The following is a 14,866-nucleotide window of genomic DNA, read 5'->3' as shown; positions in this document are numbered from 1 at the left end:
AGACCTATATCATTGACGTCGGTTTGCAGTAGGGTTTTGGAGCATATACTGTATTCAAACATTATGAATCACCTCGAAGGGAACGATCTATTGACACGTAATCAGCATGGCTTCAGAAAACATCGCTCTTGTGCAACGCAGCTAGCTCTTTATTCGCACGAAGTAACGGCCGCTATCGACAGGGGATCTCAAGTTGATTCCGTATTTCTAGATTTCCGGAAAGCTTTTGACACCGTTCCTCACAAGCGACTTCTAATCAAGCTGCGGAGCTATGGGGTATCGTCTCAGTTGTGCGACTGGATTCGTGATTTCCTGTCAGGAAGGTCGCAGTTCGTAGTAATAGACGGCAAATCATCGAGTAAAACTGAAGTGATATCAGGTGTTCCCCAGGGAAGCGTCCTGGGACCTCTACTGTTCCTGATCCATATAAATGACCTGGGTGACAATCTGAGCAGTTCTCTTAGACTGTTCGCAGATGATGCTGTAATTTACCGTCTAGTAAGGTCATCCGAAGACCAGTATCAGCTGCAAAGCGATTTAGAAAAGATTGCTGTATGGTGTGTCAGGTGGCAGTTGACGCTAAATAACGAAAAGTGTGAGATGATCCACATGAGTTCCCAAAGAAATCCGTTGGAATTCGATTACTCGATAAATAGTACAATTCTCAAGGCTGTCAAATCAACTAAGTACCTGGGTGTTAAAATTACGAACAACTTCAGTTGGAAGGACCACATAGATAATATTGTCGGGAAGGCGAGCCAAAGGTTGCGTTTCATTGGCAGGACACTTAGAAGATGCAACAAGTCCACTAAAGAGACAGCTTACACTACACTCGTTCGTCCTCTGTTAGAATATTGCTGCGCGGTGTGGAATCCTTACCAGGTGGGATTGACGGAGGAGAGGGTGCAAAGAAGGGCAGCTCGTTTTGTATTATCGCGTTATAGGGGAGAGAGTGTGGCAGATATGATACACGAGTTGGGATGGAAGTCACTACAGCATAGACGTTTTTCGTCGCAGCGAGACCTTTTTACGAAATTTCAGTCACCAACGTTCTCTTCCGAATGCGAAAATTTTTTGTTGAGCCCAACCTACATAGGTAGGAATGATCATCAAAATAAAATAAGAGAAATCAGAGCTCGAACAGAAAGGTTTAGGTGTTCGTTTTTCCCGCTCGCTGTTCGGGAGTGGAATAGTAGAGAGATAGTATGATTGTGGTTCGATGAACCCTCTGCCAAGCACTTAAATGTGAATTGCAGAGTAGTCATGTAGATGTCATGTAGATGTAGATGTTGACATAAAGTTCAAAACAAGAAATCAGTCTAGAGTTTTCTGTTGTGTATAAACCAATGGAAATTTGTTTGCCAAACTACAAGGCGGACGATGCAAAGCACATGAAACTACAAACACGCCGCAGTTCCATGCTCAGAGACCAAACTTCTACATCCAGGTTGCATAGAGATTATCGAGCCAAATGCAAGTTGCAGCGCCGCTCATCCACTAACCGCCGGGCCCGCCAGCAGCTCTGTCCACTGGGGTTTAGAGATGGATCGTTCACGAACTAATGGTTCCAAAGGAGCGGTTCACCAAGGTGAACGGAACGAGCGGCGATCGAGTTCTAAGGAACCGTCTTTCATAGTTCACTTCGGTTGCGGCTATCTACTTGCAGTTCCCGGGAACGGGAAACGGTCGGTCTGGTTCCCGAACGGCACGTCGGCCGGTCTCGTTCCATTCTCGGTCCCATTCCCTTCTGTCTCGGTCTCCGTCTCGCTCAGCCGGACTCGTCCTTCTTCGCGTAGCCACTTGTCGCAGTTCCACTGCCGACAGCTCGCAGCTCAGTATCGAGTTGTGGTTCGTTTCGTTCGCTTCGGACGCCCATTCTCGATCTGATTCAAACCGTTTTTAACTCTGAACTTCTGGTTCTTTTCGTATTCTATTCAGTGTCCACGACCGGTAATTAAAATGCATTTTATAATTACATAAATTACATAAAAAGTACGTCGTATGTAATACATACATCATTTCAGGCAACAAAACGGCGTATCAGCTTACTTCACTATTTCGAGAAACAGCAGAAGAAATATTTTAAAAAAGGCAAGATCCTTTGTTTAATAGACATGCAAAGGACGTCGGCACGGCACACACGAGTGGCCATTGTCCGTCTTTTTTTGATCCCAGGTAAAAGAGCAAGTTCGTTGTTATGGAAGGCAGACCGACTTACAACCGAATGAAGCCCTCGCTTCGTAATCGAGTGTATGGTGTCACATTTTGTAAAGAGAATATGATAACTCCTACAATATTATTTCAGTGGTACACGGTGGCGCGCGAAAAATCGGTCCCCAGTACTCGACTGCTCATTGTCGCTTACCAATCTTCATCTAATGTTTCGAAGTTGTTTGTAGCTTATTTGTTATTTCTTCACTGCCTAATTATTACATCTTTATCTATTCTCTCGTAGCGGTCCACAAATCGAGCGTAATTGGCGAGCAGTCTGTACTCAGGGCCGGTTTTTCGTTCGGCACCTTATATTAGTTCACTGCGATGTTTTGCAGAAACACGAAAATTACAAGTGTCTGAGAATTCTGTTATGAATAAAAACTCTGTACTCCAGGTGGGAGACAAGTGCCCCCTCTTGGCGCCTTCCATCTTCAGTCACCTACGATACTAATTTTCAGTTTTTCATAAGAACCATATACCAAGCACAATGAACGGCGAACAAGTAAAAATGAACGGTTCCCAAAAAAGAGCGATCACCAATGAACTAGTTCCCAAGGATGAACGACTTTTTGTCTACTGGGGTTACCCAAGATCGTCAGGGGACTTTGCAGTGTGCCTATTAGCCGAGGGACAAATGTGGCGCCACTTTTCGCTCGATGGACCTGTGAGTGCGTACGATACATCACTCGAGCACGTGCTCTCAGCCCCGCAGTCCTTCAATCATTTGTCACTACAATGCAGTGAACATCGTGTTCGTTGCAGTGCATTACAACATTGTTCTTTTATGTAACACTAAGGCGAAAATTGTAACATCAACAGATTTTCCATATGCTACAACGTTGAGGCTAAACGTAACATAGAAAAATGGATTTTGTAATTGTATTACTGTGATCCACTAGCCACAGGCTTCACAACTGTCACGTGTTTACCTGCTATAGCACACAGGAAAATGAATTTTTTCATAAAATTCTGTGGCAATTTCCAGCCACAATCCTTTGTTGAATTCAAGAAACGAGACTGGTTTGACACGCTTCCAAATAGCTTTACATGCTTGACGAATGATGATAGATGTCGAAGGCTGGCTTATCCTAAACTGAAACTGTAAGTCAGCTGTTGTCATACCCTTAGCCAGATACCTGAAACAAAAATTATACCACGTAAAAAAGGCTACTGATTTTTTAATTTATAAGTAATATACATGGTCAAAGACTTAGCTTGCTTAGCGTGTTCTGCTTGAGACTTTCCCGACGGACTAGTTGTAAATTTGCTTCTCGGGCAAGACGTCGTTCTGAAAGTTCCACAATATTTCGTCGACGCAGCTGACAGACATCGGGTGCGGCGAACACACTGCAGAGCGCCGACGATAACTGTGGAAACGTCACCCGACGTATCGCCCGAGAACCATGTTCCTCTTACCGGTACTTATCTGTTTGTTTCTGCCTACCTTATTTTCCACAAGTTCACTGTTATTAGTCTTCACAAAGCGTACTTTTCAAAATATTTTAGAAATTGTATTATAAAAAATATAGAGGAGGAAAAAGTAGAAACTATAGAAGATTACTGAAGATATATTATGAGAAATAAAGCATCGTCTACAGCATTACTTATCTCAATGCGAGGATCAGTTTCTCTTCTGCTGAAAAAATCTTGTTTAGTTCTGTTTCAATTCCAATTTTTTACTAAGCCAAAAAAACTTGTAACACGACGATTTCGACATTCGATGATATCTGCAGAATTTGCTGTCGACCGCACTTCTGTCGTCAAACTATGTGTAATACAATCCTTTGCTCAATAGAGTAATATACATTCCATGTTTTCTCATTCTCCTACGCTTCTAGCTTTTCTTTTTTTATTAGAAGAGTACGTAGAAGCAGTTATTCATACGATGTCATTCTTTCGAATGACTATTTCCCGCTGAGAACTAAGCTATTATTAACAAATGGCGTCACAAGTTGCCTGTTTCGTAAACCCTCTGGTAGATACGACCTAGCGTCCCTCTGCTAGCACCTGTCGCCTGGCGACAGTCACGAAATGCTCAGTGCCTTGCACGCACTTTGTTGCCCATACGCTCCTTTGTTGAATCGGCAAAAAGTTGAATACATCAGCTGGGCAGTGTCAGCTTTTCGTGGTTTTGCCGGCGCTTACGTCCGAACAATACTGTAACAGTACAGCAGAAGCCATTGTTAACGCAAAGTTTCTTTGTGATCGAATTGGTTTGTTAGTAGCTGCACATACTATCCACGAATGAAGATCTGAAAATTTCGGAAGATTTACGCAGAATTTCAGGAAGATTGGAAGATTTACGTAAAAGTTTGTATTTTCTGGAATAATTCGAAAAATCGGAATATCTTCCGAAACTTCTGAGGACCTGGCAACACTGAGTTGCGTTGCCTCGCGACGCATGACAGTGAACGTAAGTATTCCACGTGGTTTCTCCGGCGCTCCGCCTGTGACGTCATCTGACAACGGCTGCGATTTCTCCCAGTGCCTCGTGTTCGCCTTTGGAACGCGCTCACACGCAGTGTAGACGCCGCTGCTGGCTTTGACGTTGCGGCTTGTCATTCTGTCTTCTAGTGGGAGTCGGCGCTCGTTGCAGGTATATGCATGCACCGTTGTGAATGTGCGATTTCATTGTAATACAATCCACGCGATCACCGATGTCCGTCTCATATAAGTATTTTCGCTAATTAAAGTAACATCGAGAACGTTACTGACAGAAACTGCGTTCACACACTACAGAGTTTCGTATAAGGAGTCAAAACAAACGCGGCTACCTACTTAAGATTACAGGAATCGAGATTGGTTACATACTTTAGCGTACAAAATCGTTTTATTGGCAATCTAGCTTTGAAGCTATTTGTGTAGCTTTCCGAGTCTCAGACTCCTTGTCTAAGATCTTTGGAATTCCAGTTTTACAGCATACGGCATCAGGTGAGAACATCGTGTATATGATGAGCAGAAAAATCTTTGTATCGACCTTTAATGTGTTTCGTGGGTATTCGGTGTTTATAGTATGTGTCTTTGAGATGTGTTTCCTCCGGTATAAATTCTCTCTTTTTTGTTAGCCTATTTCCTAGTTTCCATATCCATCTTTCTGAACTAGATAAGCCTACAGTTTTTACCCTTTCCTTGGCATCGAAGTCCAATGGCACCCTATGTTTTGATAATGGCTAAAGAATCTGTGTAACTGTATGTGTCACCTGGTTTCCTTTTTTCTTTTTTGTTCTTTCTTTTTCTCACTGTTAACTGAAACTGATGACGTGGTCAGGTGCATCGAAATTTGTCAGCAGACTTTTTTTCTTCAGGTTACTTAATGACTATTATATTTCGTATGGCAAAGCTAAGTTCTGGAACACACTTCTATTTGCACCTTCTTTGTGGATCAGAAACTGCGATGTCAGACTGGGCTTCTTACGATTGTCGGACTCATGCACCTCCCTTCGCTTTACGTGTCTTATTCGTCTCCAGGCTTCTGTAGAAACTCCCTGAGGACCTAGTGGCATGAAGGCTGATGCGAGATGTGGGCACTGAGTGAAACTAGTCCACCCACTGCTGTTGTCCAGAAAGCAACAAACGTTTTCCACAGTTCCCATAGAGAAGAAAATACGAGTTTATCAAGCATTGGACCAAATTTGTGATTGAATTCAGCACTTACTTGCAGATAAAACTCAACGCGCCATTCATAACGGGTCAAAACCTACAATCTATTGGAAAAGATGCTTTTAAGAGTACTCGAACTGTGTTGATTTGGCCATTACTGCCTACAGTGTGCTATGTAATTATGTAAGGCAGCGTTTCCTAATCGTCTCAATTTGTAGAAACCATTTTACAATCCATTTTTAATGTGGAACCTTACGGTTTGTTTCTATAGTATGTTTTCAATGCGAAACTCTATGTAAATGTGTTATTTGCAACCAAAATGACAATTATTTCAAATAACATATATCCGTCCCAAAACGTAATTTCAAAACTAACCCAAAAGTTCTTAAAATGATCATAATTTAAAGTAACGTAATCCAGAAGGTCTTTCACATTTAAATTTGAATGAGATGAGTGGTACTACTTCTTATGTTCGCAGATGTACTTTGTATTAGGCTTTATGGATGAATGGTGAATTCTCGTGACATGTTCGGCATCGAGGCTGTTGTGGTATTTATTTCTTGTCGATGCTGGAACTGAGAACTCTGTTTTGCACACAAAGAGGGTGTAGCAAAACAACACAAACTTCGGGACGTTGTAGAGGGTGTCGTGAGGAACAAATTGAGGATAGTAACACATGTCCGGAAACGTAATCCAACAGCGCTACAGAGCGTGGAATCTATAAGCATCGGCACCTGCCATTAGGCCAATTCTTCGGCAGAAAACTTGATTTGTATATTGAACGGACCGTAGGCGGAATGTCTTGCAGTAATCGCGACTGATTGCTACGATCCCCTGTGGAGACGATGGAGCTAACTGCTGCGTAGACAGCTCTTGTCTCCCATGAAATTCCCAGGTTCGATTCCCGGCGGGGTCGTAATGACTGGGTGTTGTGTGATGTCCTTAGGTTAGTTAGGTTTAAGTAGTTCTAAGTTCTAGGGGACTGATGACCATAGATGTTAAGTCCCATAGTGCTCAGAGCCATTTTTGAATCTCCCATGAATGCGATGGTCTGTTGCCTACGTGGGTGACGGTTTCAGACACAGGTCTCCATCCACAGTTTATTTTTCTTCTGGAACCCTCTAAAATCTCTAGACCTTTTCGGTACACAGTAGAAAAATTAACCGTGAATGAAATCTGTGTCCAAAACCTCCTTCCACCGCGGCAACAGAACCTCTCGTTCTCAGGAGTCAAGGGTTGTCTACACAACAGCTAGCTCCATCTTCTCCACTGATGATCACAGCAATCAGTCGCGATCACTGAATAAACAACCAACACTGTGAGACGTTCCACGTACGTTCACCAAACGAGGTAGCGCAGTAGTTAGCACAGTAGACTCGCATTAGGGAGGACAACGGCTCAATCCCGTGTCCGGCCATTCTGTTTTAGGTTTTCCGTGATTTCCCTAAATCTCTTCAGACAAATGCCGGGATGGTTCCTTTGAAAAGGGCACGTTCGACCTCTTTCCCCATGATTCCCTAATCGCATGAGACCGGTGACCTCGCTGTTTTGTCTCCTCCCCCAAAACAACCCAATCCAACCCCGCCTACGTTCCGTCCGAGCACAAAGTCACGTTTGCTGCTGAATTGGTGGCCCAATCGCAGACGCCGTCGCCTATAACTTCGACGCTCTGTAGCGTCGATGGGTGGCATTTCTGAGCGTGGGTTCCTGTCCTTAATTTATTCCTCATGAAACTCTCTACAACCTCTAGACGTATGTCGGTTCCGTTTTGTAAAGCCCTGTATGTAGATGCAAATGGTGATAATAGCTGCACAGCTTTGTTCAAAAATGGTTCAAATGGCTCTGAGCACTATGGGACCTAACTTCTGAGGTCATCAGTCCCCTAGAACTTGAACTACTTAAACCTAACTAACCTAGGGGCATCAGAAACATCCATGCCCGAGGCAGGATTCGAACCTGCGACCGTAGTGGTCGCGCGCGGTTCTAGACTGTACCGCCCAGAACCGCTCGGCCACCCCGGCCGGCTACAGCTTTGTGTGACAACTGTGGATATTCATCTTTTAAATTGTAACACAATTCCGCCAAGTCGCATTATCTTCTTTTTTCAACGATGAATCAGATGGCATCACAATAAAGTTTCCTATTCCTCATTGGCCACTCATTGGCTTCAAATGATTTTTTAATCCACGGTTCATTTTAATATTTAACCTGTGTTCGTTTGGAAAACGTAGATTATAGGACATTTTATTTCAAGTCTTTTAGGTGTTGAATGTCTTATTCAATATATGTTTCTCCCATTTCGACCCCCTCCTCTTTCAAAATGCTTTTTGTTGTAAGGATGCAATCAAACTCACAGGAGTTCATGCAAACTGTCCAAATTCTGTCTTCTGGAAAGAATACCATTTCGGTCGTAGTGAAGACGTCAGTTATTGTTGCGATTGTGCCGGAAAACATTTTCCAAAGGAGCATTTGATAACTTTTTATTGAAATGGTATTTGATAGTGCCAGCAAACAAACTATTTACAAAATAAGTGGCCTGTCTCTTTGCTGAAAGAAATATTTTTTTAGTGAGTAGCAAATACTTTTTCTTGTTTGCTTTGAAGTGTTAAATAGAGTCCATCGATCTTTGTAAAAATAGACAATTTGAGGCAGCCGATCTCTATCAAATGTTTTAACCTTCAGTTCGAAACTGCATTATAAAAAAGTACGCACTTTGTCTCCGAGCTCAAAAATAGAGATAAATATCTGACGCCGGTATGTAATAGAAGAGGTGTATGACTACGTCCCATGTCCTCATATAACATACTGAATAAATGATTATTTGATGATCGAGATTTTACGCAGTTAAAGATTTTGATCAACTCATCAGGAGCATTCTTATAAGACCAAATATATTTTTTTTCTGAAACTCGGGTTTTTAAAACATAATTTCTTACAATCAAAACAATAAAACCACACGATTCAATACAAACAATATCGGCAAAAGTCAGTAGTCTTCGTGACTATGACGTCATATTTTCAACTGCCGCCAGCCGTAACGTTCAAACATTTGCACTGTAGCAGCCCGGTGAACATGAAGCGATCATCGCTTTGGAACGGAGCTCGACTTGTCTTGCTTATATTGTACACACACACACACATACACATCTCGCCCACGCTGCTGCCCATCGCATCACACTGGCCACCCAAGGCACCGGAAAGTTGCGGTTGACGTCGCAAAAATTCCCTGGGTGGTGCCAGGACGTCCTTCTGGCGATAAGCTACTATGTCATTCGAACATGGCATCCTAGCCAATTTGTCCGCAGCTCGTGGTCGTGCGGTAGCGTTATCGCTTCCCACGCCCGGGTTCGATTCCCGGCAGGGTCAGGGATTTTCTCTGACTGGGTGTTGTGTGGTGTCCTTAGGTTAGTTAGGTTTAAGTAGTTCTAGGGGACTGATGACCATAGATGTTAAGTCCCATAGTGCTCAGAGCCATTTGAACCATCCTAGCCAATTTTTTCTTACTTTTCACCAAAAATCCATTTTACAGTCTCAATAGCGCAAGTTTTAATGTTTTCGATAAATGAGAAGCTATCTGATAGCTAAATAACTAAGTAGGTTTACTTACTGATTTCCTCATTTTTCTGTGGATTTAACGATAAACGTAGTCAATTTTAAGAGTTCGTCATATTTTCGAATGAAGAATTTAACCTTTTTTCCTTTAAGATCGCAATGAACGCATTCTAAATGACTATGCATTCTAGCTGGAGTCAAATAGCTGTTTGGAAGAATTTGGTGCATATAACATACAGATGATTATCATACTTAGGTTTTTTAAAGGCTTCGCTAGGATGATTACTTGTAGAAGCATCAGTCGGCCTGATTTCTGTTGAGGCGATTTCATTAGTAGCGGTATCGCTCTCGTTACTACCATAATCATCGTTAGCGAAAGAGCTAGTTGATGTTAAAAACTCAAATACACATTACTGATGTTCCACAATAACTGTTGTGGATCATCAGTTATTGTCGGACATCAGTATTGTGTATGTAAGTTCCTCCAAGTACCGTCGGAATATTCCATTAACGCTAGGCATTGAGTACCGAAACAGAAGAGTTGAACTCTCGACCATTCAAATTAGTGCGTCGAGGCGAGGGTTAGTAGCTAACAGTTAATATTTATTTCAAATTTCGTCTAGACGTTAACTTCTATTGCTTTATTTTTAAGCAGTAACAGTCGACGTGGGCGGCTTTAGAAGTGGTGAAATATCCCTGATGGACTTGTTACTCAGGTTACAGCCAGTGAATAGCCCGCACTCGAAGTAAATGAGCACTACTGCCTGACACTTTCTACTGACAAAAAAAAAAAAAAGGTTCAAATGGCTCTAAGCACTATGGGACTTAACATCTGAGGTCATCAGTCCCCTAGAACTTAGAACTACTTAAACCTAACTAACCTAAGGACATCACACACATCCATGCCCTAGGCAGGATTCGAACCTGCGACCGTAGCAGCCGCGCGATTCCGGACTGAAGCGCCTAGAACCGCTCGGCCACCGCGGCTGGCAACAACACAACACTCCCCACCTCCTTTTATACTGACGGATGTACCTCTCGTGACTTCTAGTGTTCAAATCCACCATACATAGGGTTGCCTGGATACTTTTCATCAGATAGTGTAGATGTATAGTTGCTATACTAGGCCTCTTCAGAAACTTCCGGAACATTGGCAATTTCGCGTCAATGGTGTGTTGGAGCGAAATGCGGTTGGCAACCCTTCACACGTCTGTGTTTAATGTGTAACTACCGAAAGGTTCATTGTTGTATGCCTGTTAGTTATTGTTCAGTGCTGTATTGAGTAGAACATTGTGTCGCACAGTTTGCGAATATCAAGATGGCACAGTTAGAGGAGCAAATCGTCTTTATTACATTTTGCGTGAAACTCGCGAAAACGTTTAAAGAGACACACCAAATGATGCAGTAAGCCTACAGTGATGAGTACTTAAACCGTAATCCGTGTTAAGAACGGTTCACACGGTTTAAAAAGGGCGCAATGAAAGTTAAAGATGACTCTCTTTCAGGACGTCCTTCAATGTCTACCAATGACTCTCATGCCATGAACGTCCATGAAATTGTGCGTGCCAACTGGAGACTGACGGTCCAAGAAATTGCAGAAGAATGTAACATTTCAGTTGGGTCGTGTCATAAAATCCTGACACAACATCTTGAATCCATCGTGGTGCCGCAAAGTTCGTCCCATGGCTCATGAGCCAAGACCAGAAGGACCGTCGCCTCTCAATTTGTATGCGACGAGCTTTTGGATCACGCAAATGAGAACGAAATGTTCCTTAAAAGAGTCATAACTGATGATGAGACGTGGGTCATCAGTTGTAATGTTGAAAACAAAGTTCAGTCTTCATAGTGAGTCGGGAAGCAACCTCTAAGACCTAAAAAAAAGATGGTCAGATAAGGACAAATGTCAAAGCCATGCTGATAGTTTTCGTTGACTTTGAAGGATTAGTTCATCACGAATTCGTTCCACAGGAATAAACTGTTAATCGATGATACTATCAGGGCGTGTTGCGACGCCTGCGAGAAAATGTGAGACGGCCTGAAATGGCTCTTGCATCACGACAACGCATCCGCAAATTCATCCCTGTTGAAGCAGGATATTGCAAAAAAAAAAAAAAAAAAAAAAAAAAACTCTCTGTGCTGCCTCATCCTCCGCACTCTCCAGACCTGGCCCCTGCGGACTTTTTTTTTTTAATGTCCAAAGTTGAAACACCCCGTTGAAAGGACGAAGAATTCAAAGATAGACGAGGTAAAAGAAAAGTCGCAAACGGCGCTTCGTGCAATCCAGCAAGTGGCATACCGTACCAAGACTGCTTACAGGAGTGGAAGCGACATTGGGAGCGGTGTATCAATTGTGGAGGAGAGTATTTCGTAGATCACGCACAATAAGTAAAAGGTGAGCGTAGAAAAATTTTGTGAACGAAGTTGCTGAATTTTTTGAACAGGTCCCTTATTGGTTGTTGTAATGTGGATCCCTGGGAATCTGCAGCCCCGACACTGAACAGATAGATGGAAATTTAAAGTGGCTCTTGGCAATGGCTGGTCCTCCAAGTACACCTAATATATTTCTACACTTTAACATAGCCCTTACACCAGTAATATTAATCCTTTCGTGCCCTATTCCATTCACCTGTGGACAGAGGGGTAAATGACTGTCTTTATGCGTCCATACTCGCATTAAATTATCTTACGAAGGAAGCAGAAATATTGTTACACAGTCTGCCTCGTACACCTGATCTTACTCCACCCGAAGGACTTCGAAAAGATGCTCCACTCCCCCACATAAGTTCTTTAAACACCTCTGTTAGACTTTCGTACTGGCTACACTGATATATTACGCTCCTTTGCACTTCATCTCTGAATAATTTCGACTTCTTTAACCGGGGCGACTAGGGAAGTACCCAAAATATTGAAACGCTACTGTAAAATGGCTCGCAGTTTTTCGTGCATGCTGTTCTCGTAACAGATAAACCGTACTCTTCCAGAATTATACGCCTACATTCATGTGTTCTGCCACAAATTGCAGGTGCGTTCCACTTCATGTGACTTCGTATTTTTAACCATGGGTATTTGAGCAATGTGCTAGACTCCATAGATTTGTCGTGATCTAATATTGCCACATTCTGTTTCATGTATATACGTGCTATCTTTAACTTATCCGCATTAAAATAAAGACGTGTTATGGGGCACACATGATAAAGTGCTGTCTAAGTCGTTTTTTATATCATTCCAGTCGTCCATTGACTGTACTTCTACAGCAGACAAAAGTATTTGCAGGCAACGGTATTTTTTTCATCTCAGAATCTTAGTGTGTTAATAATTATCTCACAACTAATTTACGTATAGTAAGAACATTATCGCTTCTCTTATGCATCCTGAGACACAACCTCTGTGACTTTCTTTCGCATTGAACTTGCGTCGCCCAACACACGTAACTAGAGTCCAACATTCACAAGTTACTGGAACCGATCAGAAAAGATACTCGGAATTTCGTCATTACTCGACAGTGTGGTAGGGAATCGGAAGTCTCAGTTTACCTAAAACTTGCAGTTGTTAAGTGGGGGATATTGCTAGCCATATCGCAAATTTCAGACCTGTAAATGGGGGTGAAAAGGGGGAGAGGAGCAGAATGCACACACGGTGCGCAACTGTTCACGCTAGACTCATGTCAGAAGAGAGGCACAAGAATGGCCACAGTTTGGCTTGCCCCGATCGAGAGTTCCTGAAGGAACTGAACTGGCAGACACTTTAAGATACACACGGAGTATCACCAGAAAGCCTGTTTACGAAGTTTCAAGAATCAGCTGTAAAGTATGACACTAGAAAAATACTACAACCACCTTTGCATCCCTCCCGCAGGGATCGAGAGGACAAGACTGGTTTAACTACAGCGCGCGCAGAGGCATTATAACGTTTTTCCTGCCCTCGAAATGTCAACGAAGCGGCAAGAAGCCCTAATAACCTGTACAACGGGTTGTAACCTCTGCCATGCATTTCATAGTGATTTGCAGAGTATAGATGTAGATGTAAGATATTCATACTCGATTTACTGGAACAGGTCTAAACATCATCCTGTCCACGACATTCATTAATGTTTGCATAAACACATACGAAAGTCCTTCCATCCTTACATAGGCCCTATTTCCTGATAGGGAGTACTTTAAATTGTACAATGCATTATGCTTCTATCTAAAGACGAGACGTGGGAAAATAGCTGCTAAAACGCCCCAGCACGTTTTTAATTACGTAGCTTCCTCAGTGTGATGAATTAATGGATTCGCTTTTGACTGTTCAGTGGTTGCTTCCATTTTTCTGCTCGATATTTTGGCCACTGATCCAGTCAGTTTCTTCAGGTGCTGCAAGCTGTTATTATGCGTACTGGCTGCCTGGGGTCCAAACAGACTATGAAGTTTGTTGCTTAAGCGCCGCAACTTACAGCCGAACTCGACTCCTACTCCCCGCTAGGTCCTTTGATGTTCATTTACACTGAAATTGCAAAATTCATAGAATACCTCCTAATATCGTGGAAACATTCATTTTTTTCGTCAAGGCAGCGTCCTATTGTATGTCCAGTGAAGTGATAGTGATACACATAAGTTGACTGCTGTCTTTGATGCTTTCCTGGAAAAACACAGCACCATCTGCTTCTAAACTTACTTGCATCTGCATTAAAAGATGACAGAGAGTGGATGGAGTGATCGGTTGAGATGGAGGTGTAACGAGATGGTAGACTGATAATGCATTCTAGAGAGAGAGAGAGAGAGAGAGAGAGAGAGAGAGATGTTGCTGCAGGTCATTTGACCATTTTTTTCTGATTTTATGTAAGGATGCATCAGTCGTGTGACATAGCCTGCGTTCGACTTGTATACAACCCCGTGTTCTGTGTATGTCTTAGAACACTGTCTACTTGGCTATCGTTAACAGCAAACCTCTCGGTCGTCAGAGGACTTCCATCTCATGTGTGAAGAAACTTGATCATCCTGTTTCGACACATTTCTCTAAACGAACGAAGATTTATGCGATGTATTCCATTCAGTTGTAGTATCTTGGGTATAAAATCGAGACTTCAGTGTTATAACCAAGACGATTCTAAGTTAATGATAAGTGTTTGTGATGCACTGCAATCCCCCTGTATACATTTGCTTGTAGATGTTCTTTTTACAGAGTTAATGGTGGCATTATGTGTAATTTCACATCTCAAACGCCGCAGGTATGCGTTTATCTGTTTCTTTGTAAGAGGTATTCTTCGTTACTAACGATCATTTTATATAGGACTGATGCAGGCATAGTATAATTTCTGAACGGTGATTGGGTGTGAACACTGAACGCTGTACACCTCTGGAAAGCTATATTGTGCATGTACCACGCAGAACCAATGTTTTAAGAAAGTAGTTTTTTTTCATTTTACAGTTTGTTACCATAGTTTATCGTAGAGAACCCTGCAAGAATGATGTATGTCATGCGCTGGAAATATACTTCTTGCACTGGAATATTAACAGCACTG

At 42.5% G+C, this 14,866-nt stretch overlaps 1 protein-coding gene across 1 annotated transcript in view; it reads left to right on the top strand.

Moving 5' to 3' along the window:
* The first annotated feature begins 4,732 nt into the window (after window positions 1-4,732).
* LOC126284109 (mevalonate kinase) overlaps window positions 4,733-14,866 on the top strand; it is a 124,827-nt gene continuing 114,693 nt past the window's right edge. Inside the window, exon 1 of the mRNA XM_049982768.1 lies at window positions 4,733-4,810. The gene's annotated coding sequence lies outside the window, so the exon portion shown is untranslated. The remainder of the gene's footprint in view (window positions 4,811-14,866) is intronic.

This window comes from Schistocerca gregaria, chromosome 8 (assembly GCF_023897955.1).
Source record: "Schistocerca gregaria isolate iqSchGreg1 chromosome 8, iqSchGreg1.2, whole genome shotgun sequence".
Taxonomy (NCBI): Eukaryota; Metazoa; Arthropoda; class Insecta; order Orthoptera; family Acrididae; genus Schistocerca; species Schistocerca gregaria.
The sequence above is the reverse complement of the archived record's forward strand: the minus strand, read 5'-3'. Positions and strand labels throughout refer to the sequence as shown.